General features: G+C 39.6%; 1 protein-coding gene across 1 annotated transcript in view; it reads left to right on the top strand.

Moving 5' to 3' along the window:
- Positions 1-1928: 1928 nt before the first annotated feature.
- Positions 1929-8961, top strand: part of OVCH2 (ovochymase 2) — a 34566-nt gene continuing 27533 nt past the window's right edge. The window contains exons 1-2 of the mRNA XM_072865860.1: positions 1929-2000; positions 2184-2297. The gene's annotated coding sequence lies outside the window, so the exon portion shown is untranslated. The remainder of the gene's footprint in view (positions 2001-2183; positions 2298-8961) is intronic.

Raw genomic sequence — 8961 nt, 5'->3', positions numbered from 1 at the left:
TAGTGGCTTGTTTGAACTGACCCACTGTGAACTTGCTGCTCTACTTGTTCATCTTTTCTGCATCATCCATGTGCCCCCTCCATGTTGACTTGTAAACACTTGCTTCCAGAGGGACTGCTTGCTTCCTCCGCTTCACTGTGTTCAGTTAAAGTATCTGTCCTCAGCTGCAGGCCTTTTGCTGCCATAGTTCTTTTGATCTCGGGCAGCAATTTTTCTTCTTTCTATTGGAGCATATATAGTGTGTTGGTGGGTGTTCAAATATGTTTCACAGCTTCTGGATTTTGTAGAACTTTTTGAATGTCCTACTAAATGAACTGCAAGTGGCTTCCTTTGTGTAGTGCTTTCTGTCTTCTCAGTACTTCAGTATCCTTAGCTTGGGAGGCTAGTGCAAATTCCTAGACATAGCTCACCAGGAAAATGTCGTGATTTCATGTGCACATAGTCAGCACTCCAACTTGTAAGATAAGAAGTGACTTTTTAAATGTAAAATGTGCGAAGTGAAAAACTACTGGTGTTTTTACTTGTTTTCCTTCCAGCTATCTGTAATACTATGCTGTCTATTAATTGTTGGATTTTATAGGACTTCTCAAAGTATATAAAGTGCACATGGCCTCTGTTGTCCAGCCTTCTGGTTTATTGCTGGTTTTATGTTCCCTGGAAATAGTCTTTTTTGACATAATTTTATTTAGAACAGGTATATCCACAGGAGCTCTGAGTCCTCATGTTTCTTTAAAATATTACTCAGTTGCATTAATCACATTATGAACATACATAGTAATTTGCAAGCATTGTATAATAATTTGAAAAATTTCCAAAGCGTTTAATGTGTACATGTCTCAATCTCCATAAACATGTACATATGTATAAAGAGCAATATATATTGCCAGTTTTTCCTCTTCTCTTCTGTTTTTGTTCATGACTTCTGATTTGCTGTTCTATCTGTGGCTTTTTCTGGAACTGAGGGAGGAAGCACTTAACCATTACTATTTTCAAAACATAACTGCTTTACAAGAAGGCTAAATATAGAATGCCTGTGCTAACTTGTGCCATCTGTTGGGTGCTTGGCTTGCGTCAGAACTGCCCTAGTCCAGTGCTTTCTTAAGTCCTTTTGCTGTGTTGATGCCATGGTCTTCATGCTGGCCGTATGAAAGAGCACAGTTTGGTCTGAGGAGAAAACATGAAGCTAGTCTGGATACAGCATTATTTGAAATTCTGTGGGGCTGCTGACTGATGCTATGCTATAGAATTAAGTACTTTTAAGCTTGTGTCCACTGGTGAGCTTCTAAAGGAGGCTTTTGAAGTATACACCAATGATAGATGCTAAAATATTAATAGATTTGACAAGCTTATGATTTATCTGGGGGCACCAGAAGTGGTGCATGGGTTATCATGAGTGTCTCGACATAGATGTGGAAGATGGGAAGAAACATTTCATCCTTATTGCAGAAATTACTTCTTGATAACTTGTTTCAAGCCTTCTGCCCTGCTACCTTTTGAAAGCAAGAAGTACACGTGCATAAAAGAAATGGGAAAGTGTTAAAAAAGGTGTCAAACTTCATACAATTGCATTAAATAAAACTTGTATATCTTGTGGTAGTGTTTGCACTTGTCTGAAAGAGAAGTGGGACATGAGAGTTAAAATGGAAGGTGGATGATGAATCGCTGCTCTTAAAATATTTCTACTGTTGTCCTTTTCTTTAGGGTGGAAAATATAACTGCTTTAGAGATTGCATTTTGAAAGTAAACACTCCTACTAAGTTATTGCAGACACTGATTTTTTTGCTCCTGCAGGAATTGGTTATAGTTTATCGATAAAATTGCTGTAGGATGATATCTCTTGGGCTGTTTAATTCTGTTCTGCCAAAATGAAGTATCTGAGGAAAGATAAAAGGTACGAAGGCTGTAATTGAAATGTTGATTGTATTGCAGGTTTTGAACAACAGACTCCTGGCTGGGATGTCTTGGAGCTCAAGCAGTTTGAATACATGTGATGTTAATGGGTAAGATCTGCTTAGATTTAACTGCACTATCATTTTGAACTGCGTGCATTAGTAAGCTTACTAGAAAAGCATTATTCAGTGTTCTGAAGAAGTGACACACGGTTACTCTCTTTCTGTAGTCAGACTGTAACATTATCATAGCAGATTTTCTGACACTCCTGTTCTTTCACCTCTTTTCTTTAGAAAAGAATGACTGAAGATTAGTTGTTTGTTGGAAACTGAGAAACACAGAGCCCAGATCTCTCTTACCTGGCAATTAACTTCTTTAGGGAAGAGGCTTGCCTCAGGAGACTGTTTGTAAGTGGTGCATGTCTACCAATATAGCATTTTAAAATGGACTGAAGTAAATAATCTACACAGTCAATACTTTTCAAATTAATTGAAGTTTAACACTGTACAGACAATACCTGCTATATTGTGATATTTAGGCAGACAGTTCTAATTGTAATAGAATTAAACATTTTCCATGTCATTATTGAATAGAAGATTAAAATACTAGCCCCAACTTAAGTATTTCCAAATAAAAATCATCCTCTCTAAACTACGATTTGCTTATTTTTTGTGTAAACTCTACAAGCGTATATATGTGTGTAGACACACGTGTATATGTACACAAATGGATGAATGGCTTTTCAATTTCAATCTTTAGCAAAAGCTTAAATGCTTGCAGTGCAAGGCGTATGAGAGGATTTTCACTGCTTTAGAGAACTAAAAGGTTTATCATCTCCATTTCATCATTATACGTATATTACATGCAGTATGCAGTTTGAAGCCTTATAGTTCTATTTTTAAGTTAGTTACTGCACATAGAGAAGCTGGTGCATGTATTGTCGGTAAGTTCTGCTCCAGAACAATTGAGTTTTGAATAGAAAGGATTAATAAACAGACTGAAAAATTAAAAACTATGTCATAAGAACTATTTTCATGACTGCATTAAGATGTGTAGGCTCAAGTTTGTTTACTGATGGGTTTGAAAGCTTGACGACCTTGCAGAGAGACAGTGTCAGTCTTAAAAATGCTCTCTGCATGTGCTTGAGCAGGTAGCAGTACGGTGAGAGGAGCAAGTTCCACGAAAGGTACTTTCCTCCTGTCAGTTAACAAAAACAACCTGGAAGCTTGTAACTGCACACATTTGAGGGGGAAAAAAAATAATTTTAAGTTTACTTTTTCTACAGCTCTGTAGGAGCTGTATTCTAGAGTTAATTTTAGAGCAAACTTGGATGCACAGCTAAGCAGCGGGTGAGTGAAAGTGGTGATACACCATTAAGAACGATATTGCAGATGCTGTTGCTTCATTGAGTTTATGGACTGACAATTCATTTGAACAGAGAGCAAGCCGAAAGAGGAGGTTTTAAAACAGGGGTGATACAATGGACTGTTGTTGCATGCAGACTGTTAGGTAAGCAGTGGTAAATAGATAAAGACTGCATGTTGATGGCAATTATTGTGTGCTCTGTTTTGAAAACTTAATTGTGCCTTCTGACAAATACAGCGTTACTACTGCAGGGGCTGCTGTTAGCCGGTTATTTAACTTCACTTGTGTAATAGAACTGTGGTTAGATGCCTCGAGGCAGGTATCTAATATTTTCTTCCGCGCAGCTATTTCTCTGTTACGTGGTAATACTCGGTCACTGTTGGTGCTGCTCTGAACGCTCTGCCTGCAGACAGAGGAAATTCTGACGACCGGCTCCAAGTTGCTCCCATTCCTGCAACGTCGCTCAGAGCCCGTTGTTGGGAGACTGTCGGTGTTTCCATAGTAAACCCTGGGTCTGCAGCCTGAAGCCCTTCAGGGTGGAACTTGGCAAAAAGGCCAGGCCTGATTTTGCTGCCACTGAGCTCAACTGCAGGATCACAGACTGAAGGAGCAAAGTGATTCTGGGGGTTTTGAAACAGGTATTGCATCAAGGATACTTTGCATGGCAAAAACAACTCTTTCCAAGGATTATTGTGCACACAGACACTCTTAACATTCTGTTGGGGAAGAGGGTTGTTCTTATTAAAGAGAATTTTCCTGAGAGGAAAAAAATGACTGAACGGGCAAACAACCCAGCTCAGGTGCTGTTTGAGGTTGGTTAATTAAAGCTACACTGCAGCAGATTATTTGATACCCCAAAAACTTAAATTCTAAAAGCAGCATTTTTTACTTCAAGAATCGTAAGCTCTCTACTATAGAGAGCTTTACACTAGTGAAGAGTGGAGTGCTTGCTGGGAAGTTTGGGAATGGAGCTTCCTCTGTGCTCAGTTGTTCTGCCAAGAAAGCAAGATTATTTGCCTCAGCTGAACTAAAGGAGTTTCAGATATTGAAGTTTCTGGATGTCCATATGGTCAAACACGTGTAAAATGAATGACTTTTTGTTTTTTTTTCTAAGTTAATTTAGTTATTCTGCTATTCTGACACTTGCAAGTGGCCACTCACGCAATGTTGAGAGATGAAATTCTGGTTTTGTTTATTTAATTGTATCAATAATAGAATTTTGTACAGCAAACCAGGTATTTCAGAGTGAGGAATGAATGAGGGTAACAAAAGAATTAAAACTCAATTTTAAGATGTTTTAAGCCAAAGTATACCCAAATTCTGCTGTCAAGTTTTTTTCTACAGTTATGAAGTCTAGACTGTTGCTTTGTGTGTGTCAACTTTATTTTTAACTTAATCTAGGAAGTAGGAGAACCTCGGCTAAATACAGTTCAAAGTGATAAAGGCTGTGAAAGCACAGAAAATCAGACTGTAACCAGAAGCTTCTTGTGCTCAGTGTGTTGAAGCCAGGTCCACAGGATAGGCTTTGTGGCACTGCAGCATTAAACTCTCCAATTTATCTGGTGTTTGAATGACTCACACTGAACGCACCTATTAAGTAACCACTAGTTTCTTGCATAATTCTTTCCTGCCTGTAACAATTGGAGGCTACTTGAATTATTAACTCTTCCTAGTCCTAAATCTGGCACCCTTCCTGCAAATTGAGAGGGGGTCTGAAGCTGCAGAAACCTTTTGGTTTGCTGTCTTGCTACCTGGGAGCAGTTCATGATTCCAAAGAATATACAAGGCCCACAGAGGACCTCTAACATTGCAGGTAGAAATACAGTGCAGAAGGAAAATGGCTCTGTTCATCTTGGTGGAGAAAAGCATGCAAAAGATGCAGAAGCTGCTAAACTGAAGGAGTTGCCTGTTGGTAAGATCTTCTTGAATGTCCATGGCAGTACTTCCACTGGCTGGTTTGTGATGTTAGTCCACAGCCCTGTTATGTCTCCTGTTCTCAACACCACACATGGTTTCAGCCTCTGGAAGCTTTTTTTTTTTTTTTTTTTTGAGGTTACCCTGGAGGTTAAGATGTGCCACACTGAAGTCTGCTGTACTTGGGTTGCAGATTTATCTGTCCTACCCCATTTCCTTTCATCCATCTGCCCATACACACATATGCCACTCAAGCTTTGTATGTTGGAGCTTTTTTTGCATGAAAAGATACCAAAAAGTACAGTTTACCCCGACCTCTGCTCTAGAGAAGGTAGAGAGTTCCTAAATCATGAATTAGCAATGCAACCCCATGCATATTGCATTAGGGCAAGGAACAGTGCAGCAAGTGATGTGTGCGAATTCAATATAAACTAGCACAGAGTGGCACAAAATTACAGTATTCTGCAGTATTTGTGAACTGCAGTGTTCTGAGGGCTTGACATGGCCCTTTCCTACATAAAAAAGGTTGCATTGTGCACAAAGATGTGAAAGAAACACTGCCATTCAGTGTGTTTCAGCTGTTTATCTGTAGGGAGTTAGTATTTGCTGTCTAGTTTGTTTTTTGTTGTGGGTTTTGTGGTTGGGGTTTTTTGGTTTGTTTTTTTTTTTTTTTTTTTTTTAGAACTGGCCAGAGATCTTGCATGATCAGCACAGTGCTGCTGCTCACAAATATGTGGCCGTCCCCCATGGCAATGAAGTCTTAAGCATGTACAGAATTTGCAGGTGGTTTAGTTCTATCTCCTGTTTACAGCTTTAAGAATAAAGCTTGTTCATTTTAATTTAACACTATGTGTGTACTGGTTGAATTCACGTGTCTTTTTGAGCCATGAATAAACATACTGACCAGTCTCCTACTGCCATGTTAGGAATAACTGTGTCTTGAAGAAAGAGCTGATGTTAAAACTTGCCTGCTTAGCTTAGGTGGGTTGTACTGCAGTTGTTCTGAGTGGAAAGAATTTAGCAGCTTCAATTAATGCTGATTGTGTGGAATGTCACGCGGAATATCATGCATCTGCTGATGAGAGGCAACAGCCATTTCCTGTCTTTGAGCATAATGTGGTTTCTGTAGTGTTCTGTGATGTTCATTAAAGGCCTCCAAGTTTTGACTGTATTGCTGCAAGAGAATTGACTAGTGGCATAGTTCAGTTTTCTACCTACTGAAGTTTCACATCAGCCCTGGAACTCCTGTAAATTCATTTTCTTGAGCTATTAAGACTCCACCATGATCATTTTGTTGCAATGTGCTGCTTGGAGCTTGCTCTGGCCCGTGTGGAGCTTGCTCTGGCCTGTGATAGTTGTTCTGGCAGATGTGATAGTAGTAACCTAAACCCTCAGACTCTGGCAACTTTGCCAAATCTTTCTGAGACAGTTGAAATTTATCCCTTCCAAAGCAGAGGTGTGATGGAATGGCTGTACATCCATGTCTTGTCTCTACGGTATGTGTGATCACGTTACTTATGTACAGCAATGGTTTTTTAGTAGCTCCATTACTTAGCTTTTTTGCTTTGGCTCTTTTTGCCTCTTCTCACCTCGATTATTTTTACAGAGGCTTCAGTTGTGTTTGCACATTCGAAGTACCTAATATTTTGTAAAGCAGACTTCTCATTTCCTACTTAGTATTTAGAACTACATCTACCATTGCAGGTACAAGGAATCCCCTCAGTTTTAACAGAAAAGTTTTCTACTTCCCCTCTTTCATCCTACTGTGTAGTATTCACTGTAGCACAATGTATGCTGCATCTTTCCCTGAAGGAGAGAACTAGTAGTTTCATTGCTGGCTGGTAATACCTAAGCAGTGAGTCCCCTGGGGCAGAAAATATTCCGGGTGGTTGCATTGATACAAGCTGCTTCCTAAGTCTTTGCTGCTTGGAAGCAGGAGGCTAGTTATTAAAATGGGGAAATAGGCATGTTAATTCAACTTGAGAATTCTAAGCTAGCTAAAGCTTAAACCCAGATGATTTTGTATCGGTGCGTATACCTGTACTAGGATGAATCCTACTTAGGTTTGCTATGGGGCAGAAAGGGTTTGCAAATTACTGTCCCTTGTACACTCAACACTGAGAATGAGGTACAAAACTAGAAAAGCCATGCAGAACTCCTGCAGCAAGATCTGTGCTGACTGTGTGTCACTGTTACTCATAATGCAGTTCCTTATTATGATTAGATAACATTGCAGATTTCTTGGTTTTCCTTAAGCCTTCTCTGCAATCATGAAAACAGTTGAAAACTTATTTCTGCACAGTCTAAGAGGATTTTGAACTAGACTTTCTGTGACTTTAGATATCTCACTGGATTTGAATGAGGCTTGTCTTGCAGTACAGAGGGGAAATAATTGATTTTTATTTCTACAGCTGCTTGCACGGCTGGATGTGTACTACACCAGGCAATATCAAACTGTCAGCTGTAGATCAACCACCTCCATGACAGAGATGGTGTTGCTATGCCATCTTATGGCAGAGCTGAAAACTGAACACAACACTTCCTACTTTAGTTTCAATGATTACTCTATGCATATTAACGTGGGGCAACTAGAAGAATAAATATGAATGCAGTTGATTCTGCTATTTGCTGTATTTTAATTATAAAAAAAGGAAATATCCCATCATTGTTCATTAATCCTGTTTGGCTTGGCTTTCCCCATCTCTCTGAAATGGCTTTCTCTTTGGGCTTGGGCTGACTTGGCTTGTGCTTTCCGCGCTCCTACATTACTCTGGTAGCAGAAGATAGTAGAGAGAAGACTAAGTTCTGTTTTTAACTTTGTTTCAGACTTCCTCTTTGGCTGTCTTTTTCTCTGTGTCTCCATTTCCATAGTTAAAGGTGGGGACTGTGAATCTTGCAATCTTTCACAAAGAAACCCAAAACCCACTACCCAGATTTCAGCCTGGAAAGTACCCCCAAAGATTTTTTTTAAATCCACCTTTCTACAGTTCTGGCACAACATAAATAGCTCTATGAGCATGCTACTTAGTCACTGTTCTCCCCTCTTTTCTGGCTTTGACCTCTCAGTCTAAACCAGTAGCTGAGGGCTGTGAACCTGCTCTCTGATTCTCCTGATGCTGATGGCATTTTCCCCTGGGTCCTGAAAATAAATTATTTAGCCATGGAGACCAAGCCTGGCCAAGAGCAAACAGACCGTGGTTATGTGCCAGTTTTCTGTAACAGTGGAAGCTGGTCTCCGCTGACTGATCAAGAGCAAATACACAGATTACTTCTGGACTTCCTTCTCCTGGATTTTCAAGCTACTTTGACAAATCATTCATCTCTGATCGCCTACCATTTGGACTCAGTTCCATCTCCTTGTAAGGCAGTGGTACCCTCTGTGAAATAGGCTGTGCACTGATACCAAGAGTTTTGGACTTCCAGTGCTGACCTTAGCAGGCACCTGGAGTGCTGTTCTTCTATGTCCTCTTCTTGATGTGATATGAAGTACAGACACTGTACTGGCAGCATGGCCACGCTAACATAACACATTTTTATCTTCAGTATGTTTCTGAAAAAGCATGCAAGAATTCATCTCCTCGCTGTTTGCCTGAGATGGTGTATTTATGCATTTTTTAAGCACTGTAATACTGTAAATGTTTTTCCCATGTTAACATTGGATATTAAAATGTATTCACTGTGCTCTCCAAAAATCCAAAGTAATTTGTTGGATTTATTTTGGACCATGTGTCTGTTATGCATCAATTTAATAAGAGATGTGCGGTTGATTCAATGTAATTATTATGAATGTCT

This window comes from Ciconia boyciana, chromosome 6 (genome assembly GCF_034638445.1).
Source record: "Ciconia boyciana chromosome 6, ASM3463844v1, whole genome shotgun sequence".
Classification (NCBI taxonomy): Eukaryota; Metazoa; Chordata; class Aves; order Ciconiiformes; family Ciconiidae; genus Ciconia; species Ciconia boyciana.
Note: the sequence above shows the minus strand (reverse complement) of the source record. Positions and strands in the feature narration are given on the sequence as shown.